The sequence below is a fragment of the Dasypus novemcinctus genome, chromosome 22, assembly GCF_030445035.2.
Source record: "Dasypus novemcinctus isolate mDasNov1 chromosome 22, mDasNov1.1.hap2, whole genome shotgun sequence".
In the NCBI taxonomy this organism is placed as follows: Eukaryota; Metazoa; Chordata; class Mammalia; order Cingulata; family Dasypodidae; genus Dasypus; species Dasypus novemcinctus.
This window is the reverse complement of record NC_080694.1, coordinates 71,292,385-71,318,828: the sequence shown is the minus strand read 5'-3', so window position 1 is coordinate 71,318,828 and position 26,444 is coordinate 71,292,385. Positions and strand designations below refer to the sequence as shown.

The following is a 26,444-nucleotide window of genomic DNA, read 5'->3' as shown; positions in this document are numbered from 1 at the left end:
ACATGGCTTGAATATGATGTTAATGATGTCAAGATTTTCAGTCACTATACACATACTTTTATAATGAAAATGCCCACTAATGCTAAGTGTACTTCCAGATCATTTTTTAAAAGACACATTTTGATGTTTTAAATTATAATGATATCATATTAATATTGTATGGTTTCAATTTATTAAACTTTTTTAGTATGCAATATCACCGAAATAGGTCCCACATGCAAAAAGTTTAAATCAATCAAGCTAAACAGATCAACCCTCTCCACATAACGCTTACCTCAATCAGGGATACTATTCAGTAGTGGTGTCCCCCTTTTCTAGCAAAAAATATATATATATCTAACTTTTTTTTCCATTAGAATTCAATGTTCAGGAGAGGTAAGAATTGCATATGCTCTTGTTTTCAGGGGATTTTGTCATGACATAGTTCCTCGATTCTTATTTATTTGATTTGAAGAATCCTAAAGATTTTTACAAGTGGGAACCTGTTTCCTCTAAAATATAGTTAAGACAGGGTTGTCGCTCTGTATAAACAGCTGTGGGACTTCATCCTCCATGTAGATAATTGACCTCAGTGGAAATTTCTTGGCAAGAAATACCAGAGATATTCCCTAGTGGATACTATACTTCAAATCTTCTTTTTGCCTCAGTAAAATGAAATTATTAATTTGGCATTTTACACACATTGTTGAATAACAGACTCATGAACAAAGGGTCTTACATTTTGGAGCACTGCCGTATCACATGGACTATAACGATATGAGGGATTGTTGAATTGGGAGGGTGAGGGGGTTGGGGGTATATGGGGACCTCTTAAAGGTTTTAATGTAACATTTTTTGTGTGATCTATATCTTTTAAAAAAGGTGATGAAAATTAATTAATTAAAAAAAGAAATACTAATATAAAGAAAAGATTAATAAATATTGCTTTTTAAATTGAAGGACATTTATTCCTTATAGACCCTGTAAAGAAAGTCAAGACCATTTGTAATCCAAGATATTAAGCTTGCAATCTACAAAAACAATAAAGTAAAAATAAAAATAATAAATAGAAACTAAAAAATAAAGGGTCTTAGAAAACAATCTCCTTCAACAATTTAATAGAAAATTCCCTTGGGTCACCAGGGAAAATTTAAGGCAAACATTTTTGGTGACAAGATCCAATTTTCTTTTATTTATATTTTTCTCAAGACATTGTTTATTGAGATTCCTGCTTTAATAAAGGTGGAGCAATCTTAGTTCTACATAGAGATAGAAGAGGCAACCACCTCCCAATATGATTTTAAGACTCTTGTCTTTGAACATTACCTCCCCAATAGCTTAGCATAGTGTAGACATTTTACCTAATTAAACTTGGAAGTTCTGCATTTGGTTTAAACAACAAAAACACTGTAGACAAGAAGGTAATACATATTCATATTGATTCATTCAATCAATCAGTTGGTGTTTATTGATCGCCTGAGGGCGGGGAGGGAGAGGAGAGGAGAGGAGAGGAAACAAAAACAGCAGGGCAGGAGGAGGGGAAGGGGGGAAATAAAAAAAAAAAAAAAACTAAACAAAAAAAGAAAAAACTCACCGGGCGTGATGAGGAGGCTGCTTCCACCTAAAGCCTGTGTGTGACTTTTCAGGCTTGAGCATGGACAATTCAAAGGTTTTACCTGACTGGCCTCCTGGGGGAATCTGTACTCCCAATGCAGATGTGTCCACAGCCAGCGCACTGCCCCTCTGAAGGGCGTCATCAGCAAGGACCCAGAACCCCCTGGCCAGTCATGCTCTCATGAACACCTGTGTTCCAGACCAAGGTCTTAAAGTACCAGTGCAGAGAACTCCCAACAGAGGCAGGATGGGGAGACGGAGAATCTTATGAGTTGCCCTCCTCAAATGTTAGCTAAAGGTTGAAAAAGGTACATGAAAGTGACATCTGTTAGAGCTGCACAGGGAGACACAGCTCACTACTGACACAGATGATGGGAATTCTGAGAGTTTAGTGGCCTTGTTTCTTTGTCTTTTGGAGTCCCAGGAAGACAGAGTGTGGACTGTAGTCAGAACGGTCTGAGCACAGCTTACTTTCCCATGACCCCCAACTTAACCCTGTGCTTGTGTCTGTGTCAGCCTGGTTCCTGGGAAGAGTAGACAAATTTGGGTGACTCTTCGGGAGTGCCTTGAGGTCAAGCTCCCCTTGGAGATAGTTCCTGCCTGTGCCTTCCTCCCCCTTTACCCCAGGTCACTGCAGTCAGTCAGGTTGTAGTCTTTAAGCTGTAGGGTGTCCAGTCCACCCCACTGGTGTGGGCAGGGCAGGGTCCTGGCAATGTGATGCAAGCTCGAGGTGCACATAGACCTTCTCCCTGGTTGGCTGGGGAGTTAGGCTGCAGACCATGGGAAGTCCTGCCCTTGCCTGAAGCTGACCTTGTTCTCTCTTCTCTATGTGAGCAAGCGTTATCTTACCTGTTGCCTGAGATGGCTGGGATCCTGGGTGGCTGTTCCTGGTGGCAGGCATTGCTAAAGACTTTGCCACCCTCCTTGGTGAGGCACCCCTGGAGGAGGAGCTGGTGTATCTGTTCCTGACAGTTTGGTCCAGTGAACAGTTATCTATACCTACAATGTGCTAGTCACTCTTCTAAAACTGCAAATATAATCCCCAACAATGACAGACAAAAACGTGCCCTAATGAAACATATTCTAATACAGAAAAAATACATCTCTGCTTATTCTCAATGTCTCAATAAATATGACCTCAGAATGATGAAGATAGTAGTGAAATAATTTACAGTGATGCAAGGTGATGTATGGTGAAAAGTATTAGAGGAAAGGAAGTACAAGAATGATAAGAGATATACAGAAAACAAAGAACAAAATAACAGAAATAAATCTTGCACTACCAATAATCAATTAAAATGTAAATGGATTAAACTCACCAATTAAAAATTAAAGAATGGCAAAATGAATTAAAAAAACATGAACCAACTATCTGCTTCTTACAAGAGACTCACTTTAGACTAGAAGACACAAATAGGTTGAAAGTGAAAGGATGGAGAAAAATACTCTATGCAAATAGTCCCTAAAGGAGAGCTGGGATGGCTATATGACTAAGAAATAAAGTAGATTTTATGTAAAAATTGTTAACAAGAGACAAAGTAAAACAGATATTGATAAAGCATTAATTCATCAAGAAGATATAATAATTATAAATAGATACGCAAATCACAATAGAGCCAAAAATATATAAAGCATATTTTTACAGGATTTAAGGGAGAAATAAACAACTCTACAATAATACTGAGAGATTCCAACATATCACTTTCAATAATGGATAGAATATCTGAACAGAAGATCAATAAAGAAACAGAGCTCTTTTTTATTTATTTTTTTATTGTAACACATTTTTTGTCTTTTTTTTAATATTACATTAAAAAATATGAGATCCCAATACACCCCCCTCCCTTCCTCCTCCCCCCATAACAACAACCTCCTATATCATCATGAGACATTCTTTGCACTTGGTGAATACATCTCTGAGCACCACTGCACCTCATGGTCAATGGTCGACATCATAGTTCACACTCTCCCATAGTCCACCCAGTGGGCCATGGGAGGACATACCATGTCTGGTAACTGTCCCTGCAGCACCACCCAGGAAAACTCCAAGTCCCAAAAACGCCCCCACATCACATCTCTTCCCCCCACTCCCTATCCCCAGGAGCCACCATGGCCACTTTCTCGACACCAATGCCACATTTTCTCCAATTACTAATCATAATAGTTCATGAATAGAATATCAGTAAGTCCCCTCTAATACATACTCTATTCCTCCATCCTGTGGACCCTGGAATGGTTGTGTCCACTCCACATCTATATCACGAGGGGGCTTAGATTCCACATGGATGCTGGATGGAATTCTCCTGCTTTCAGTTGTAGGAACTCTTGGCTCCCTGGTGTGGTGGTTGACCTTCTCCACCTCCATGTTAGATGAGTGGGGTAAGTCCAATAAATCAGAGTGTAGGAGTTGCAAGTCTGTTGAGGCTCAGGGTCTGGCTATCACATGCTCAGTCCAGAGATTCATGTCCCCTGGGTATACCCCAGCACCAAGTTCAGTTCCAGTAAAAGTAAAAGGAGAGACATGTGGACAAAGATCACATCTACGTCCAGCTCCATCACACAGAAACACAAACTCCAATGTAGGGCCAACTGAGATGGCACTGAACTCCATCTGCCATGACCATAGAAGCTGTGGGTCTCTGTAGCCCTCAACAGAACCAATCCCTGGGGTTGTCTCTACTGTATTTGTCTCTGGGACTCAGAAACAGAGCTCTTGAACTATACTATAAAACAACTAGACCTAACAGATGTATACAGAAATCTCCACTCAATAATAGCAGAACACATAGTTTTATCAAGTGCACATGGATTGTTAATTAAAATGGACCACATGTTAGGACATAAAATATTATCAAGAAATTTTTAAAAGGGCAGGGCAAGATGGTGTCTGAGTGAGTGCACCTTATAGTCTCTCCTGCAAAGAAGTGGCTGGCCAGTGTTGGAAATTTTTCAGAACCAGGCTGTTTGGGGCAGGAGGTGACTGGATATCAATTTGGTGGGACAGTAACAGAGAAGATTCATGTAAAAGTCAACTACCTCATTATAGGTACACTACTTACTGCTATAACTCTACACAACTTACATGAATTTAATATCCATCCTTCCAGATCTCATATTGTTGCTCCGTTAACATTTTTTACCAATACTACTTTACAAATTTTCATTTCTTACACAATTGCCTTCCCCTGGCCCTAATATTTTCCATCAAAGCGAACTCAGCCAGCAACAAGATATTAGAATAAGAAGAACAAAGTGACAAAGAGAAGATATAACACTTCTGCAAGAACAACAGCTAATTAATCCACAAGACTAGACAAAAAGGCAAAGGAAATGATTAAACCCGTCAAGTTAAATGATTACCAGACAGCAACAAAAAACTACAAACTAAACCAGTAATCAGAAAAACATGGCTGAATCCAATGAAAAAAATTAAAAACCAGGACAGGGAGCAGAATGTCGGACAAGTAATTAAAGATCTCAGAACATATATCAGAGACAAACTTAATGAAGTAAAGGAAAGAGTTTAAAAATATGAAGAAAACACTTGGAGAGGAAATTGCACACATACACAAAAAGATAACAGATATGATGGGAAAGAACACCACAGTTCAAGAAATCAAAAATACACTCACAGCAAATAGCAGCAGATTAGAAGAGGCAGAGGAGAGAATTAGCGATGTGGAAGACAGTACGTTGGAAATCAAACAGATATTAGAATTGATCGATAAAAAGATAGAAAAAATCCAGCTAGGACCTATGGACTTGAATGAAAATGCAAAACACACAAACATACATATTATAGGCATCCCAGAAGGAGAAGAGAAGAAAAAGGGATCAGAATGGGTGTTGCAGGAAATAATGGTTGAAAACTTCCCAAATCTACTGAAAGAGACAGATGTACATATCCAAGAAGCACAATGTACCCCAAACATCATAAACCCCAACAGGCCCACCCCAAGACACATACTTGTCAAATTATCTGACGCTCAAGACAAAGAGAATATTCTAAAAGCAGCAAGAGAAAAGAAAACCATCACATACAAGGGAAGTTCCATAAGATTAAGTGCTGATTTCTCATCTGAAACCATGGAGGCAAGAAGGCAGTGGTATGATATAGTCAAGGTATTAAAAGAAAAAATTTCCAACCAAGAATGCTCTATCCACCTACACTAGCATTCAAAAATGATGGAGAATTCAAAATATTCACAGATAAACAGAAATTGAAAGAGTGTGCCAACAAGAAACCTCCCCTTCAAGAAATTCTAAAGGGAGTTCTGCAGGAAGAAAGGAAAAGACAGGACAGGCAGAGTTAGAGGAGAATGTAAGAGCAACAAAAAAGACAAAAAGAGAAGGAAAACAACAAACAAAATATGACAAACACAAGTCGAATCAAAATATGTCTAACATAAATAATTCCTTGAAAGTAATGACACTGAATGTCAATGGATTAAACCCACCTATCAAAAGATTCAGAGTGGGACATTGGATAAGGAAATATGACCCATCTATATGCTGTCTACAAGAGACAAATCTTAGACCCAGAGATTCATGAAAGCTGAAAGTGAATGGTTGGAAAACAATCTTACAAGCAAACAATAACCAAAAAAAGGCAAGAGTAGCTATATTAGTATCAGACAAAATAGACTTTAAATGCGAAACAATTGTGAGAGACAAAGAAGGATACTACATATTAGTGAAAGGGACAATCTCTCAAGAAGAATGAACAATCATAAATATTAATGCTCCTAACAAGGGCACCTCTAAATACGTGAGGCAAACACTAGAAAAAAGAAGTGAAAGAATAGATGCATCTACAATTATAGTGGGAGATTTTAATACACCACTATCAACTCTGGACAGAACATCTCAAAAGAGAATCACTAAAGAAACAAAATATTTGAACAGTATATTAGAGGAGCTGGATCTAATAGATGTATACAGATCATTATACCCAAATACAGCAGGATATACATTTTTCTCAAGTGCACATGGATCATTCTAGGCCACATGCTAGGCCACAGAGAAAGGCTCAATGAATTCAGAAAGATAGAAATCATACAAAATAATATCTCTGATCACAGTGGAGTGAAGCTGGAAATCTGCAAGGGCCAGAGGCCCAGATTTCACACCAAGATATGGAAATTAAACAGTACACTAGTAGAAAAACAGTGGGTCAAAGAGGAAATCTCAAAAGAAATCAATAACTACCTTGAAACATATGATAATGATAACACAACATACCAAAACTTATGGGATGCAGCAAAAGCAGTACTGAGAGGGAAATTTATAGCCAAAATTTCATGCATCAAAAAAGAATAAAGAGCAAAAATTGAAGAACAAATGCACATTTGGGGGAATTAGTAAGAAAGCAACAAAATAATCACACAGGAAGAAGAAAGAAAGAAATAACAAAGACAAGAGCAGAACTAAATGAAATAGAAAATAAGAAAGCACTTGAAAAGATAAACAAGACCAAGAGCTGATTTTTTAAGAAGATCAATAAAATTGACAAACCTTTAGGGAGACTAACAAAGAAAAAAAAGAGAGAAAATGCAAATACACAAAATAAGAAATGAGAAAGGAGATATCGCCACTGACCCCACAGAAATAAAAACTATCATAAGAGGATACTTTGATAAACTATATTCCAACAAAAATGACAATTCAGAGAAAATGGACAAATTCCTAGAAACACATAAGCAGCCTATATTGACGAAAGAAGAAATTGATGATCTCAACAAACCAATCACAAGTAAAGAGATAAAATCAGTCATTAAAAACCTCCCAACTAAGAAGAGCCCAGGGCCAGACAGCTTCACAGGTGAATTCTACAAAACATTCTGGAAAGAACTAACACCAATGCTGCTGAAACTCTTTCAAAAAAATCGAAATAGAAGGAACATTACCAAACTCATTCTATGATGCCAACATTACCCTAGTACCAAAGCCAAACAAAGACACCACAAGAAAGGAAAATTACAGACCAATTTCTCTAATGAACCTAGACGCAAAAATTCTTAACAAAATACTTGCTAATCGTATTCAACAACACATTAAACGAATTATACACCGCGACCAAGTGGAATTCATCCCAGTTATACAAGTATGGTTCAACATAAGAAAATAAATCAACGTAATACACCATATAAACAGATTGAAGGAAAAAAATCACATGATTATATCTATAGATGCAGAAAAAGCATTTGACAAAATACAGCACCCTTTCTTGATAAAAACATGCCAAAAGATCAGAATGCAAGGAAATTTTTGGAACATGATAAATAGTATATATGAAAAACACACAGCCAACATCGTTTACAATGGAGAAATCCTAAAATCCTCCCGTCTAAATTCAGGAACAAGACAAGGATGCCCTCTCTCTCCCCTTCTATTTGACATTGTCTTAGAAGTACTTGCTCGAGCACTGAGGCAAGAACCAGATAGAAAAGGCATTCAAATTGGAAAGGAAGAAGTCAAATTTTCATTATTTGCAGATGACATGATCCTATACATAGAAAACCCTGAGAGGTCTACAACAAAGCTTCTAGAACTCTTAAATGAGTTTAGTAATGTCCCAGGTTATAAGATCAATGCGCAAAAATCAGTAGCCATTCTGTACACCAATAATGAGCAAGATCAGGAGGAAATCAAGAAACAAATACCATTTACAATAGTAAATTAAAAAATCCAATATTTAGGAAAAAAATAACTAAAGATGTGAAAAACTTATACACCGAGAACTATACAAGACTGTTCAAGGAAATCAAAGAAGACCTAACTAAATGGAAGAATATTCCCTGTTCATGGATAGGAAGACTAAATATTATTAAGATGTCTGTCCTACCAAAACTGATCTACACATTCAATGCAATCCCAATAAAAATCAAAACAGCCTTCTTTAAGGAACTAGAAAAACTAAATATGGAATTTATTTGGAAAGGAAAGAGGCCTCGAATAGCCAAAGACATATTGAAAAAGAAAAATGAAAGTGGAGGAATCACACTACCTGACACCAAAACATACTACAAAGCTACAATAGTTAAGACAGCATGGCATTGGCAAAGGAGAGACACACAGACCAATGGAATCAAATTGAATGTTCTGATATAGAATCTCATATATATAGCCATATTATATTCAATAAAGCCACCAAGCCCTCTCAACTGGGAGAGAATGGCCTATTCAACAGATGGTGCTTGGAGAACTGGATATCCATATGTAGAAGAATGAAAGAGGATTACCATCTCACACCTTATGCAAAGATCAACTCAAGATGGATCAAAGACCTAAATATAAGAGCCAAGACCATAAAGACTTTGGAAAGCAGCATAGGGAAACATCTACAAGACCTTGTAATAGGAAATGGCTTCATGAACATCACACCAAAAGCACGAGCAGCAAAAGAACACATAGATAAATAGGACTTCCTCAAAATTAAAGCCTTCTGCACCTCAAAGGAGTTTGTCAAGAAAGTAAAAAGGGAACCCAGACAATGGGAAAAATATTTGGCAACCATATATCCGATAAGAGACTTATAACGAGCATATATAAAGAACTCCTATATCATGAAGATAAAAAGATAAACCATTTAAAAATGGCAAAAAGATTTAAACAGACACTTCTCCAAAGAAGAAATACAAATGGCTAAAAAGCACATGAAAAAATGCTCCAAATCTTTAGCTATCAGGGAAATGCAAATCAAAACTACAATGAGATACCATCTTACTCACATAAGATTGGCAGCTATGAAAAAAACAGAAGAATACAAGTGCTGGAGAGGATGTGAAGAAATGGGAACCCTCATCCACTGCTGGTGGGAATGCAGAAGGATTCAACCATTCTGGAGGACAGTTTGGCGGTTTCTCAAAAACTAACAATAGATTTGCCATATGACTCAGCAATACCACTGCTGGGTATATACCCAGCAGAACTGAAAACAAGGACAGAAACTGGTATATGCACACCAATGTTCATAGCAGCATTGTTCACTATTGCTAAAAGTTGGAATTGACCCAAATGCCCATCAACAGATGAGTGGATCAATAAAATGTGGTATATACATACAATGGACTACTACTCGGCTTTAAGAACAAATACACTACAAATACACATGATAACATGGATGAATCTTGAGAACCTTATTTTGAGTGAAGCAACCCAGGTATTGAAGGCAAATACCACATGGCCTCAATGATATGAAATAAGCAATCTGCCTCAGAGAGCTAGAGACTGGAAGATAGGCTTACAGGAAATCAGGAGGTAGAGGAAGGATATAAGCTGACATCTTCATTGGTGAAATCTATGATAAGCTGGACGTAAGTATGTGTACAAGGAAGGGATATAATGGGGGCATGGGGTTACCTTTGGGTGTGGCTTTGTGGGCTTGAGGGAGGTAGGGATGGGCAGATGGGTAATATTGCCCAAGAAATTGGTGGGAGGTTGGGGCAACATACAAACATAGGAGATTATCAGGTGTTGGTTGAGAGTATAATGCTGAGAAAACCTTTTCAAAATATAATTAGGAAACTTACTTCTTTAAGATACTTACAGGGGATAATCTGATGCAGGACAGACTCCTAGGGAATATCTGAATCCTCATTTTGCCATAGTGGGTTATACCGTTGGGTAGAGTCCCATATAATGAGAGTGAAAGTATACCCACATCCTGGGGAGGACCAGTGTCATCAAATAGAGGGAACTGTATCTCTCAAGAGAATTAGTGGCTCCCAGGACATTATGGCAGTTGAGCAAGTCAAGCCTTCAACACCGTTGCAAGTATCTCTGAACATGGCTCCTCAAGAAATGAAGACTGACTGTCACTGTGGGCCCCAAGGGGAGGGGGAAATAGATATTGAAAAGAAGGAACCAATGTAACTGTGAGGGCAATAGAAGTGTTTCACAAGAGCACACAAGGATGGATATAAAACATGTAATATTACACCAAAAACATACAGGGGCTGACAGACTAATAATATAAATCATAAAGTAAAACATAGAATAACTAAAAATTTAGAAAATTGTATAGCCTAAAGTATAAACTACAATGCAAACACAAATGTTACCTTGTTTGAAAGCTATTGTCGCAATATCTTTACATCAGTTTCAGTAAATATGGTATGAATATGTTAAAAGATTATTGCTGTGGAAGGGAAAAGATTTTATATTGGATATGTGGGAGTACTCTATATTGTATATATGAATTACTGTGATCTATAGCTCTTGTGAAGAGAAGCTTAATAATTAGGAAAAAAGAAAAGAAAAAGATAGGATGTAGAATTTTTCCAAATCAATATGTATTCTATATCTAACCTTTAAACTCATTGCTATATTCCATTTTACTATTAAGGGAACCTGGCATTATATTGGGCTTCACTTTTCAGGAAGTTTTGGATCACAGAGTGGTTCAACAATGGCAGTGGAGGAATACTGGTATGGGATGATATTGACAGGGGACCTATGGTTGACAGGGAGTTATACAGGATATGTGTCCAGGGCGCATGGAAATGTTTGGATATACTCATAGTGGAAACAATTAAAAACAACAGCTGGGGGGGTGCTGGGCTCCTGGCCGGGGGCCTCTGTCATGGTCCCTAGGTGAGCAGCAGCAGTCCCTGGGGTGCAATGGCAAGGACCAGGAAGGAATGAGGGTCCAACAGTGAGCCCCTCATACTAATGACTGTGCTTGTGAGCCTATACACCTGAAATAAGAACAAGGCCTAGAGCAGCACTGTGCCTAGGAGTTCCCTCCTGACAGCTTCCATGTTACTCAAATGTGGCCAGTCTCAAAGCCAAACTCAGCATGTAAATGCACTGCCTTCCCCCCAGCGTGGGACATGACACCCGGGGATGAGCCTCCCTGGCACCAAGGGATCACTACCAAGTACCAGCTGATGAAGTAACTAGAAAATGATCTTGAATAAAAGGTTTAACGCAGACCAACAGAATATCTCTGTCTACACACAGTAACAGGAGTTAAAAATGCTTTTTGACCTAAATTAAGGGGGAAATGGAAAGGACAAATGACTTTATATGGCTATGAGTCTCTAAAAAAAGAGTCTGGAGGTTGTCAGAAGGATTGCCCTTATGCACATCTGAGCTGAGTCTCAGAGACAGATAAAGTAGATACAATCCCAGGTATTGGTTCTTTTGAGGGCTAAAGAGACCCACAGGTTTTATGGTCATGGCAGATGGAGTTCACTGCCACGTCAGTTGGCCCTTCTTTGGAGCTGGTGTTTCTGCGTGATAGAGTTGGACTCAGATGGGATCTCTTTTCACAAGCCTTTCATGCTCCTTTACTGGAATTGTAGTTGGTGCTAGGGCTTAAGATATATCTAGGGGATTTGAATCTCTGGACTGACAATATGATAGCCAGGCCCTGAGCCTCAACAGACTTCAGCTCCTACACTCTGGTTTATTGGACTTACCCCATTAAGCTAATATGGAGTTGAAGAATGTCAACCACCACACCATGGAGCCAAGAGTGCCTACAACTGAAAGCAGGAGGATTGCATCCAGTATCCATGTGGATCCTAAGCCCCCTCTTCACATAAATGTGGAAGGGACACAACCAATCCAAGTTCCACAGGAAGTAGGAATACAGTAAGGATTACAGTGGAATTACTGATATTCTCTTCATGAACTATTGTGGTTAGTAATCGAGAAAAAGTGGCATTGATATGGAAAAAGTGACCATGATGGCTGCTGGATGCAGGGAATAGGAGGAACAGATGAGATGTGGAGGCATTTTTGGGACTTGGAGTTGTCCTGGGTGGTGCTGCAGTGACAATTACCAGACATTGTAGATCCTCCCATGGCCCACTGGATGGAACGTAGGAGAGTATGGGCTATGATGTGGACCATTGATCATGAGGTGCAGCGATGCCCAGAGATGTACTCACCAAATGCAATGTATGTGTATGATGATGGGGAAGAGTGTTACTGTAGGGGGAGTGGCGGGGTGGGGGTGGCGGGGGTGAATGAGGAACTCATATTTTTTTAATGTAATATTTTTTAAAAATGAATTAAAAAATAAAAATAAATGCACTATTAATAAGTGGGACATCAAAAAATAAATAAATTTCATTTCCAACAGCCAATAAAAGAATCAAACTATACATAAATCTAAGAAAACATGTTAAGAGCATGTACACAAAGAACTACAAAATGTTGCTCCCCCCTCCAAATTAGGGTTGTAGTAGGCATCACCCTCCCAGAATCCCAGGACTTTGGAATGGACTAGAGTGTACTTACTGCTATTCTACTCTAGACTTATTGTTATTCTAGCAATGGAAGAACTTTTACCATTGATGTTCAGGCAATGGCCACTAGAGATTTGGATGGGAGGGAGAGGGGAAAATAGGTGCAATGTGGGGGAATCTTTGGACATTGGAATTGTCCCAAATGACATTGCAATGACAGATAATAGGCCATTATATATCTAGTCATGACTTACAAAATTGTTTTATAGTATAAACTATAATCTATACTTAGTGGCAATCCTCTAATATATATTCATCAGTTGTAACAAATGTACCACAGCAATGAAGGATGATGCTAATGTGAGAAAAGCGTGTGAGGGGTAGGAAGTGGGACATATGGGAATTCCCCAAATTTTTATGTAACATTTATGTAATCTAAGTATTCTAAAAAATAAAAATGAATATTAAAAAAAAAAGAAATTTTAAAAGATTGAAATCTTACAAAATCTTCCAGACCACAATATAATGAAGCTGGAAATCAAATAACAAAAGGAAAACAGGAAAACTTACTAACATGTAGAAATTAACAACATACACTTAAGCAACCAATGGGTCAAAGACGGTATCACTCTGAATATTAGACAATACTTGGAGACAAATGAAAATGAAAATACAGCATTCCAACAATTATAGGATACAGCAAAAGCAGTGGTCAGAGGGAAATGTATAGCCTTCATTAAAACAGAGAAGCTCAAATTAAAACATAACATTACACCTTAAATAATTAGAAAACAAGGGCAAACTAAAACCACTGACAGGGGAAGGAAGATGTCATAGATTCCCACAGCTTTGTTATAACAAAGGTACATCACTAGTCCTGGGTGATGTGACCTTTCTACACATGCCTCTTCTGTCACTTTTACTGAATCTGTGGTTGGTACTGTGGTTGTTTTATACTCAAGAGCCTTGAATCTCTGGAATTACCATGCACCAGCTGCGTCCTGAGACTCAGCAGAGTTGCAACACCTGCTCTTCAATTCGTTGGACTTACCCAGGTCAACTAACAGGAATGTGAAGACAGCAACCATCACACCAGAGTCCCGAGAGAGTCTGCAACTGTAAGCAGAAGAATCACATCCATCAACCATATGGTATCTAAGCCCCCTCTTGATTGAGAGTTGGAGTGGACCTCACCATCCCAGGGTCCACATGATGGAAGAATAAAATATAGATTAGAGTGGACTTACTGGTATTCTACTATAGGATTGTTGTGACTAGTAATGGAAGAAATTGTAGCATTGATGTGGAGACAGTGGCTACGGTAGTTGCTGAGGGCAGGGAGAGGGAAGAAGAAATGTGATGTGGGGGCATTTTTGGGACTTGGAGTTGTCCTAAATGATATTGCAGGGACAGATGCTGGACAATATATTTCCTGCCACAACTCAGTGAATGTACTGGGGGAGAGTGTAAGCTACAATGTAACTATTATCCATGCAGTGCAGCACCACTCCAAAATGTATTCACCAGATACAATGAATGTGCCACAACAATGAAAGAAGCTGTTGATGTGGGAGGAGTGGGGTAGGGTTTGGAGAATGTGGTAACCTCTTATATTTTTTAATGTAACATTTTTTTGTGATCTATATATCTTCAAGAAAAAACAATTTAGAAAAAAGGAAAAAAAATAGTAGGGGATAGATGAGGAGACATGCACCTAATGCATACTTCTATGGGATATGGATGTTTTCATATTGTCATAAGTATGTTTTCTTGATAGATAGAAACCCACACAGTGGCCAACAAAATAGTAAACACCCATCCTGGGGAGTTCTGCTACTTTTGCAAATAAAATGGCATAAATCCCTGGAATGTCTAAGCAGTTCCTAATACAAGAAAACAGGCCAATATGCCAAGCCCTCAATCTTAGTGCTCGTACTTATGAACTTTTTTCCTATAAAAACGAAACTTAGGAAAATTATAATTAATGCCTAAGAATTATCTCCTGAAAACCATCTTGTTACTCAAATGTGGCTTCTCCCCAAGCCCAGCTCAGCAAACTTACAACCTTCCCCTTGATATGGGACACAACACCTAGGTCGGGAGGTCATTCTGAAGGATATATGATTATGCAGCTCTCAGGCAGATTCTTATTGCACAGTAAACAAAGCCTCAAACAAAAGTGCTCCCTAGGGCTCTTGGGATGCCCAAACACTACAGGCAAGGCACACTGCCTCAGAAAATCAATACCCCTTCTGCAGGCCCATACTTTGGAATATATGATAATGTATTTCCCCAAAATAACAGAATTAGAATCATTTATAAATTCTCTACTCATGACTTTCTACCCCTTTCATTTAAACTGATAATTATCATTATATCTTTTATTATATGTCCCAGAGACTTATATCTTCTGGTTGTTCATTTGCCAGTTGAGTCCTGAATCTCAGCAAAATTGCAGCCAGCAAGTACTCTCTACTTCATCAGACTCAACGAGGACAACTAACAATTTGATGATAGACATGTCCCATCCCAAATAACAAGGAGCATGTATAACTGCAAGCACAGTTCCTTCCATCTGCCTCATCATTTCTAATCCCGTGTCAGTGTGAGGCAGAGTGGATAGCATCCCAAATTCCTCAAAGATTGATGATTGAGGAAACACAAGGGGGCGTGTAACCACGGACCAAAGTAGATTTAGTTTAATTGCAGTTATTCTTTTGTGTTAATGGAAGAACTTATAACGTTGATGTAAAGATAGTGGCTGCCAGGGCATCATAAGGGAGAGGGAGGGATGAATAGGTGGAACACGGCATTTTCAGGGCAGTGAAATTGTTCTGTATGATTCTGAAATGATGGGCACATGACAGTATATACTTTCAAAGCCTATAAATGTGTACAGCACAAAGTATAAGCCATAATGTAAACTACAGACTTTCATTAGTAACAATGCTTCAATATTGGTTCATCATTTGTAACAAATGTACCACAGTAATAATACGGGAAATTATACAAATCCCCTATACATTTATTTAAGTATTGGGTATTGAACCTCATACATGGAAAGCAGTTGCTCAATCACTCAGCTACTGCCATTCCCTGTACTTATGTTTTATTTTTATTGCTTTTCATTTTAAAAAATTATTATAATTTTTAAAATATTTTATTTATTTATTTATTTATTTATTTATTTATTTATTTATTTATTTATTTGCTTCCCTACCCCCATTGTGGCTTGTTTTGCTGTCTGTTCTCTGTGCCAATTCGTGGCACATTTTTCTGTGTCTGTTTGTCTCCTTTTGTTGTGTTATCTTACTGCATTAGCTCTCTATGGGACATGGCTGTCAGCTCTCCACAGTGCACCAGCTTCCCTTCACAAGGAGGCCCTGGGACCTGAACCCAGAGCATCCCATATGGTAAATGGGAGCCCAACTGATTGAGCCACAGCTGCTTCACTAAAAAATTATTATGATTTTTGATGTACCTTTCCTAAACAAAAAACAAAAAACAAAAAAAAACTCTCAAAAAATACAGTTTATTATTACATAAAAAGTAGGAGAAAAAAGAGAAAAGGAAAAAAAGAAAAAAAAAATCTGTCTACATTTATGAGAAACCCAGGAATTAGAATGATTGAAATATATTATGAAAATTTGGTTCCAAGTTACTAAATTTAATGAAGCCATTACTTCTACAAATAGGAGACAAATATAAAGATCCTGGGGCTCAGGCAAAACAACAGTTGAGGCTGAAATGGAGATGACAGTACCTAGAGAAAAAGATGCACTAAACTCTGAAAAGGGTTTCCTGTGAAAGAAGGATTTTGGATGAGTAGAGAGGTGCTATTTTCTTAATAGTGAATTTGTAGGATGATATCACACTTGAAACTATGTGAATATATAAATGACTTAAAAGCAAGTGTGAATAAATAAAGCAATCAATAGAGGGCATTGCCTTCAGCAATGAGTGATGTGTCATCCAATCAGCTGATGACCTCAGGAGAAGTGATTTCTCATTCAGGTAGAGAATTCGCACTGCCCTTCGGACAGCTCCTCCTGGGGAACTCAGGGAGGTCCTGCACTGGAGTTCCTGGTTTTGCAGCCTGCCCTGCAGAATTCTGATTCATGCATCCCCATGGTCATGTGAGAGAATTTTATAAATCTCATATTATTTACAGATACCTCCTGCCAGTTCTGATTCCTTAGAGAACCCTGACTAATATATCTTCAATATAATATGCCATGTCAAAAACAAAAACACCCCCCTTGACCACCTCAATAGATGCAGAAGAAAAATTTCACCAACTTTAAATTTTTCATGATAAAAAGACTCAGCAAAGTAGGAATAGAAGGGAACTGCCTTACAATAGTAAAGGACACTTATGGCGAACCCATAGCTATAGCTGCACCCAATATCGAAAGGCTGAACACTTTTCTCTAAGATCATGAAAATAACTAGGAGGCGTGCTTTTCTCAGGCTATTTTGCATTGATTAGAAATTAAGAAAAAGTACTAAAAGGAAGAAAGAAAAGCATTTCTGCATGCAGATGACCTTATTCTGTATATAGAAAATCCCAGAGAATCCACATACAAAAAGGTTTGTAGGGCCAATAAACAAATTGGACCAATTTTCAGGATACAAGATCAAATTTAAAAAATTGCTTGGGTTTCTATGCACCAACCATGAACAATACACAAAGGAACCTAAGAAAGCAATTTTGTGTCCAATGCCATCCAAAAATTTAATATATTTAGGAATAAATTTAATAAAGGAAGTGAAAAACCATACACTGAAACCTCAAAACACTGATGAAATTAATTAAAGAAGAACTAATTAAATAGGATGGATGACCCATATTAATGGTTTGGAAGACAGTATTTTTAAAATGGCAATACTCCCTAAAGCAACCTACACATTTGATGCAATCACTATCAGAATTCCAATGGCTCTTTTGCAGAAGTGAAAACATCAATCCTCAAATTCATATGGAATTGCAAGGGGCTCCAAATAGTCAAAACAATATTGAAAAAAAGTTGGACTTTAAAATTTAAAAGCGTAAAGGTCATAAGATTTGGAAAGGCTGAGGAACCCTTCTGGATTAAAGAACATTAAGAGGACATGACAACTAAATCCAATGCATGGATTGGATCCTGGACCAGGAAAAAAAAAAAGTTATAAGGACATTATAGGAAGCATCAATGACTTTTGAATGTGAACTAGTGATATAATAATGTTAAATATCTGATTTTGAAATTGCACTGTGATTATGTAAGAGGATATCCTTATGTTAGGAGTTAAGACAGAAATATTTAGGAGTAAATGTTTACTCTCAAATTGTTCCTTAAAAAGTTAATAGTAACAGTAAGTATTACATCAAGCGTGAAAAGGCAATTACAGCAAATAGGAACAATTGGTAATTCTAAGTGAGGAATATATAGAATCATTGAAATACTTTTGCAACTTTTTTGTAAACTTGACATATTTTTTTCAAAAGTTTAAAAAGTGATCCACATAATTTCTGTTCAAATTGAATAGGCAAAGCAAATAAAAAATCCAGGCATTCAATTCTACTATCTACTTAGAAGGATAGAGAGAATCAATTTTATGAATATCACTAATTTTCACTATGTCTTCAAAATATACAATTTGAGCCAATGAAAAATATAATATTCCTGCCTGTAAAATTGCCAAATGTCTTAATAGTTGAAAAATCCCAGGTAGCAAAAGCTCATGAAGACAATATTCTCTTTTGCTATATCTGATACTGATACTAATCCAATACTAAGCTCATGAAGACAGTATTTTATTTTATTATATCCAGTTCTAATGGAATACTACAAAATATCTGTGTGGTAATTTAGCAATACAGATATTTTTGCCATCCCAACTTTAACATACTTAGGAATAAATTTGACAAAGAAAGTGAAAGACCATGCACTGAAAACATATAATTTCTAAGAAATTTTTAACTTCCACCCAGTAATACCATTTCTAAGAATCTCAGCTGGCATATGGATATTCTCATATATGATGAATTCTTTGTAGTAGTATTTAGAATGATCAAAACAAGAAAAACAGTGCAATAGTTCTACAGTAGAAAATGATTAAATGCATTTTGATATGCCTATATGGTAAAGTGTAATTTGTAGGTATTATAAATAATTTTTTAAAGAATCCTGGAATATTCTTAGTATATAATATACTTGAAAATTGCAAGGTTTAAAACTTCATTGATTTAAAAGAGGAAAAGTCTCATATGGAAATAATGGTGAGCTTTAAATATTCTGAATTTAAGGATTTGCTGTTTTCCATGGATCTGTCGGCTTTAACTATAATATAGGCAATGTAACTTTATTATTTTAAAAAGAAAAAAAGAGTATATGTAGTACTAGGTGACAGTCATTAAATTTTTATTTGTACAGAGATATGCAAATTCTTTAGCCCTAGACCATTTAGGTTTATAGTCCACCATGGAATTTCATTCCCTATATAAATGCCAATACCTTTCTGGTATATTGCTTTTGCAGCTTTTAGCAAACTAAAACAGAAATTGATACTGAGAGTAGGGTGCTGCGGTTGCAAATACCAAAAATATTAAAAATGCTTCATAATTGGCTAAAGGGTAGATTTTGTAAGAAATGTGAGATGCTTGATAAAAAAGGCCTTAACTACTTTGAACAAACTGTTTGTAGATATATGCTAAGGGTACTTCCCTTTGGTCTTAGAAAGCAATGATGAATGTGTCATTGCACACCAGAAGAAAGGTAATTCTTTTATAAAAGTGGCAGAGAAGTTGGCAAAATTGTGTTATATCATCCTTACTCTTAGCCCTTCAGTATACTTTCATATCTCTGAATTCTTTCCATGGAATAAATGAAAACTTGCATTTTCAATTTAGCTAAATGAAAAAAATTAAATGATCCTCAGTAGCCAAAACTATCCACAGTTTCAATACCACAGCATTTGAATTTTCTTCCCCTATAACTAATTGCTGGGAATGCTGTGATAAGCCTAATCAAACTTTCCTCCTATGCAATAGTATCTAACAATCTAGTGATAAATAAAAATATTTACTCAGTGCTTTTCAAACACCCAATGAGAAATGGCAATGATATATATATATATAGGCATATGTCTATTTTTGTTTGGTTTTGGTGCCTTGTATTTAAGATTTTCGTTTTCAAGAAAACCATCTTTCTGAACACCATGTAAAGTGACTCTGTTTCCCAATGATTTGAAGTGTCACATTTAATAAGCATGTAATTAATATATATGAGCAACATCTGGCTGTTAGCTTTTTAGTTATTTTCTACTGATGCTATCTTCTATGCTAAAATTCTGTAATTATTCTTCCCTACTTAAGGTAAAGTCCAAACATTTTGGTTAACCTCTTGGCACCATCTTTATGTCCCATGTGCACTGTTTTAACCATACTAAATTACTCATAATTTCTGATAAACTCTGTTGTGTAATCCCAGTTATTGCCTAAAACGTTACTTCCTCTATGTCCTTACATTGCCAACTCCAGATAATTTTTAGGTGTCTTAGTTCAAGATTATTTCCCCCAGAAAAATCAATAAGGACAGATCTCCCATCACACTACTTTTATGCAGTGCTCCAAAAATGTCCCCATAGAATCCCTTGCCTCCCCTGCACATGGTATTTGTCAACTTAAAAAAGAATCATGGAGCAGCAACAATCCCCCAAGTGTAAGGGCAAAGATCAGTGAAGAAGGATGGTCCAATGATGGGCCCTTGATACTCATGACTATACTTATGAGCCTTTATATCTAAAGTTTCAACTAGGCCTAGAGCTGCAGGGTGCCTAAGAGTTACCTACTGAGAGTGTCCATGTTTCTCAAATGTGGTCATGCTCTAAGCCAAACACAGCATTTAAATACATTACCTTTCCCCCAACATGGGACATGATTTCTAGGGATGAGCCTCCATATTGCTAAGTGATTACTACCATCACCAGCTGGTGATGCATCTAGAAAAAGACCTTGAATAAAAGGGGGAAATGGTAAAGACAAATGAATTTATATAGCTAAAAGACTTCAAAATGAGTTGGGAGGTCATCAGAGAGGTTGGATTTACACAGGTCTCAGCAGGATCTCAGAGACAACCAAAGAAGATACAGCCCCAGGTACTGATGTTCCTGAGGGTTACAGAGACGTCCAGGTCCTATGGTCAATAAGATGGCTCTGGAGTTCAGTGCCTTGCCAGTGGACCCAACTTTGGAATTTGTGCTCATAAGTGTGAAGGAGTTGGGCTCAGATGTGACCTCTCTACATGTGTCCCTTCTGTCACTTTTACTGAACCTGTGGTTGGTGCTGGGGTAGGTGTATGCTCAGGAGACTTAAATCTCTGGACGGACCATATGCCAGCTGGGCCCTGAGACTCAGCAGAGTTGTAACACTTAAATCTGCAGTTCATTGTACTTACCGAGGTCAGCTAGCAGGGAGGTGAAAATGGTCAAATACCACACCAGGGAACCAAGAGAGTCTACAACTGCAAGCAGCCATGTGGAATCTAGGCCCCCTTTTGTTTTAGAGATGGAGTGGACATGGCCATCCCAGGATCTTCAGGATGGAGGAGTGAAATATGGATTAGAGTGGAATTACTTGTATTCTACTATAGAACTATTGTGACTCTAGAAATGGAAGAAACTATTTCATTGATCTGGAGACAATGGCCATGGGAGTTGCTGAGGGCAGGGAGAGGGAAGATGAGATATGATACGGGGTATTTTCAGGACTTGGAGTTGTCCTCAATGATGTTACAGGACAGATTACATTGTACATCCTGCCATAACCCACTGAGTGGACTGGGAGAGAGTGTGAACTACAATGTAAACTATAAATCCATGCTGTGTAGCAATGTTCCAAAATGTATTCATCAAATGCAATGAATATGGCACACTGATGAAAGAGACTGTTGATGTGGGAGGAGGGTAGGAGGGTGGGGAGTGGGGTATATGGGAACCTCTTTTGTTTTTCAATGTAACATTCTGTGTAATCTATCTTTTAAAAAAAGATAGCACAAGTTTAAAAAAACAAAAAACAAAAAAACAAACATCTGCCACTCCCGATTAGTAGGGCATTTCTTTAGTAAAGGAATTAAATTTTTTTTTCTTCTGGTGTAATGCTATCTAGTGAATAATGAATGTTTGTTGAGTAAGTACCCAAAAAGAATTAATTCAGACCAATATTAGAAAAATATTTCCATTGATATTGCTGTAAATAATTACCTTTATAATTTAGAGGAGATGCTTTTGGCTGAACTTGGGACAAATAATAATTTGACAGAAGAAGGGGGAAAAAAGGAGAAATGCTGTCTCTGTAAGGAATAAAGAGAAGAACTGAAAGATTTGGAAATTAGCCTTATGCAACCATTTAGGCTTCTAGTACAAGGTGTGCACACTTAGTTGCTTTAAAACTAGTTATATTCGATCCAGCAACATGCTTAGAGCAGTCCTAGAATGATATAGGATGGATTTTATCAAGGGATAGGAAGATGTGGCATGGTTGAGGACTTGGTGCTGATGGAAGAGGTTTTGGCTTGGGGTTACTGGATATTTAATCATAAAATGTGGAAACCCTTAACTAAGGTGAGGCACAAGATGTTTCTAGAACAAATAGCATATAATGGGAAGGTAAAATGCTAAGACTCCTGAATAATCTGACATTGATTGAAAGGAGATATCATTTCTTGGTCTCAAGGGACAAAGTGCTTAAGGTGACCTTAGAGGGCAGAAACATTTTCGGTTTAGAAAAGAGCTTTCTTGGTCTCAGCATTGCTTCCTGAACAGAGAAATACATTTTTTCTTAACTCTCGGTGGAATTCAAACAAATAATGAGAACCTGGAAAATAAGAAAATTAGTTCAAAGTTATTACGACCTTAAGGTAGAGAGCAGGTTAGATGATTCTCATCAAAATGGATTACTTATTTCTTACAGAAAATGGTTCTTGACATCACCCTCTTGAAGAACACCTTAATATCCTTATTTCGCAGGCTATAGATGAGGGGGTTCAACATGGGTGTGATGATTCCATAGAAGAGGGAAACTATTTTTCCCCAGCCTTCAGAGGTGGATGAAGGTGATTGTAGATATATGTAGATGGCTGTTCCAAAGAAGAAAGACACCACAACCAGGTGGGACCCACATGTCCTAAAGGCTTTTCACCGTCCTTCTGCTGATCTGGTTCTCAATACTGCTTGAACTATGAAGCCATAGGAGATGAGGATCAACGTCACCAGGATTAGCAGAATTAATACACTAAAGAAAAAGAGCTCAGCTTCAAGAGGCTTTGTGTCAGCACAGGACAACTTGAGAAGGGCAGGGACCTCACAGAAGAAGTGGTCCACTTCCCGATGGCCACACATGGCAAGTTAAGGGTCAAAGAAGAGTGCAACACTGAGTGGCTGAAACCAGAGAGCCACGAGAAAGCAGCCGTCTTTAGGCAAAACCCAGGACTCATGATGACTACATAGCGGAGGGGTCTGCAGATTGCCACAAACCTGTCAAAGGACATAAAGGTCAGGAGGAGGCACTCGGTGGCCCCCAGGGCCAGGAAGATGATGAGTTGGGCCTCATAGCCACCATAGCTGATGGTCTTTTTATTCCGACAAATATTTGCCAGCATGTGAGGGACTATGCTTGTGGTATAACAAGAGATCCAAGATGGAAAGATTAGTGAGAAAGAAATACATGGGTTTATGAAGTTTGGGGTCCTGAATGCATGCCATCATGATGGACACATCTCCAAAGATGGTGAATGTGTAGAATATCAACAGAACCACAATAATGGACATCTGCAGCCAGGACCTATCCGAGAAGCCGAGAAGTATGAACTCTTTTGAAGAGCTCTCATTTGCCCAATTCATGATGATTCACTTAGTTTTAATGATCTAAATCACAGAAAATAGGAACACAGTCAATAGAGAGTCATTGAAGATTCCTATTTGAACAGAACTGAGGGTAGATTAATTATACTGCATAGATCAGCACCAAGTATAATTTACAGTCAGTTAAATGGAATTCTTAGGAATACAGCATCCTAAGGAAGCCATTACAGAGATTACATAATGGTAAAAAGAAGTTCCTCTGTTTTCAGTAGTTTTGATTGACTTTATGAAGTAAATCATTACATCTAAATGCCATAAGATATATAAAATTATGACCATAGTATATGGAAAACTACGTGTTCAATACATTTCAATCCCTCTCCTTTTTCTTATCTGCTAACTTACACTCATAAATATTTTAATAATAAATACTGCTTTGAATCCAAATATGTTTAATTCAGATTCAAAATTTTGAACATGTAAATATAGGAAGTTATGTTTCACTTAATTCTGCAATTGATCTGTAGAAATTCTGCTTGTTTTGATAACATCTTCATGAGTTTTTTTGGGTTGCCTCATTATCCTAAATGATATTATGCTGAGTGGCCATTTCCACAAAGAACAACCATAGATATTCAGTGCTTTGTTTCAGATGATAAGATTATGGTTTATTTGTGATATATGAAGACCATGGGTGATATTTCCTCTTCTCCAAATATCTGAGTGAACACAGTAAAGCCTCCTACCTAACCATTGCTTGACTACATGTGACAGGCACCATACAGTACCTGAAGCAATGCTTTCTATTCTTACTAAAACCCAGATAAAGAGATACAATCTGCATTTTATTGCTACTGTGACCCAGTGAAATTAAATAACTTCTTACAGTATACTTAGCAATGCTGAGGCCAGACTCAGAATTTAAAAGCAGCTCCTTTTTTTACACCCAGTTTCCCCCAAGTGTACAGATAGCACAAGAAGAAGTTCTGCATAAAACAGTAGAACTAGAGTAAGACAGGCACAACACTAAAAATACAATAATCAATCTGATTTTCTGTAGTCTGTGGAAGTTGTCAGGTATTTAGTTTCAAGACTTAAGTGCAGCTGAGTTTATTCAGTCTATTTTCCATACATAAATGCAAGCTTTATGAGATGACTACAGTGGTTGAATTAAGCAGAATTCCAAAGCATAAAAATAGCATGCACTGCTAGACAGACTTAAGAAAAAGATGAAATAAGGAGAAGGATTGACACATCTTACCCCAGGGTGAGGTTTCTTCTTTGGAGTGGGAAAACCTGACATTGGAAAACTTGATAATGGAAACTTGACATTGGAAAATGCACATGAGAATGCATAGAAATGGCTATAAGTTTTGCAACTCTTTCCATTGTACGTAACTTTATTTTGACCTTTCAGCTACAGCTATATATTTTTACTTGGTAAAGAATAGTAATAGACCTTCAATTGGAAAATGCAAGCAGATGTAAGACTTCCTTTTTTTCAGAGCCTGTTATGTGCCTATAACAGGTAGGAACAGGTGAAAGTTGGGTTGAAGCCTCACATTCCTCCAGACTGGGGGGCAGGAGAGCTGCTGACACTGGAGATACGATTGAAATTACAGAGAGAAGCAGAGCACTGAACCTGAGCCCCTGGGGAAGGGAGGGCTGAAATCCCTTAGGGATCTGCTCAGGACAGAAGATGGGGCACTAAGCAAATGGGGAGGAAAGCATGTAATGGTGTTCACATTGAGCTAGGAGATTTTACTTATTTATATTTCATTTAGAAGCTTGCCGTGTCATTACGTGTTTGTAATCAGTACTTTATTTCTCCTCAAACCATCAGTAAAAATGTTCTTTGCCTACTGTTTGTCCAAATCCTCCAAAATGACATATTTCAATATGATATTTATCCCCTCTTTTAGAGAACAGTTGTATCCACTAGTGGTCATGTTTATGTCTTAGATTACTAGGAGGCATAATTTAAAGACACATAAAATCTCAGTAAGGAAGTAGGGAATAGAAACAATAAAATTTGCCAATAATTAAAAAATCATCAGGAATATATATGGATTAAAGAAGAAATTTTGGGGGTTCAAAACAATTTGTTTTAACATAATGGAGGTTAGACTTATAGGACAAGAAGATTGGATATATGATTTAGTGGAATAAAGGAAAAGTATGTTTAAAATTGATGACTTCTTATTTCTAATAGTTATTAAGGAAATTCTAATGGAACAGAAATCAAAGTGCTTCAAATACTCCATGTGGTAACATGAGAATACGCAAGATGCAATTATCTAAATCATAATAAAGTAAAACCCCAAACAATCAGGATGTATCATATCCTAATACCCTGCTCAGTATTCTATCTAGGATGGATGCATCCATAAAGGAATGGATGTGGGAAAAAATTTAGACACATAGAGCTGTGAAATTCGACATTTCTCACAAACATACATATTTATACTACCAATTTATCTTGGGTCTGTCACCCCTTGACTTCTCTCTAGTTCATAAAAATAATGAATTAATAATAAACAGAAAAAAAGGAGTAGACATTTGCCTTACCAGGTATCAAAACTTATTAAACGTCTACTGTCATTAACAAAGTAATAATCAGATTAATGGAATGAAAGGGAGACTCCAGAAAGAGATCCAAATAGGGGAATTTAATACAAATTAGTGGTGTGATGTTTAAGTGAGTGGTAAAGTGGCAATTTGATAATATTTTGGAAGAAAAAATAATATAACTGTTTGTAACACCCTATACATAAGCATACACTACATAGATTTCAACTTCTTTAAAATATA

General features: G+C 37.3%; 1 pseudogene; it reads right to left on the bottom strand.

Annotated features, from left to right (window-relative positions):
- Window positions 1–22,730: 22,730 nt before the first annotated feature.
- Window positions 22,731–23,672, bottom strand: LOC101428259 (putative olfactory receptor 2B3; annotated as a pseudogene).
- Between the last annotated feature and the right edge of the window lie 2,772 nt (window positions 23,673–26,444).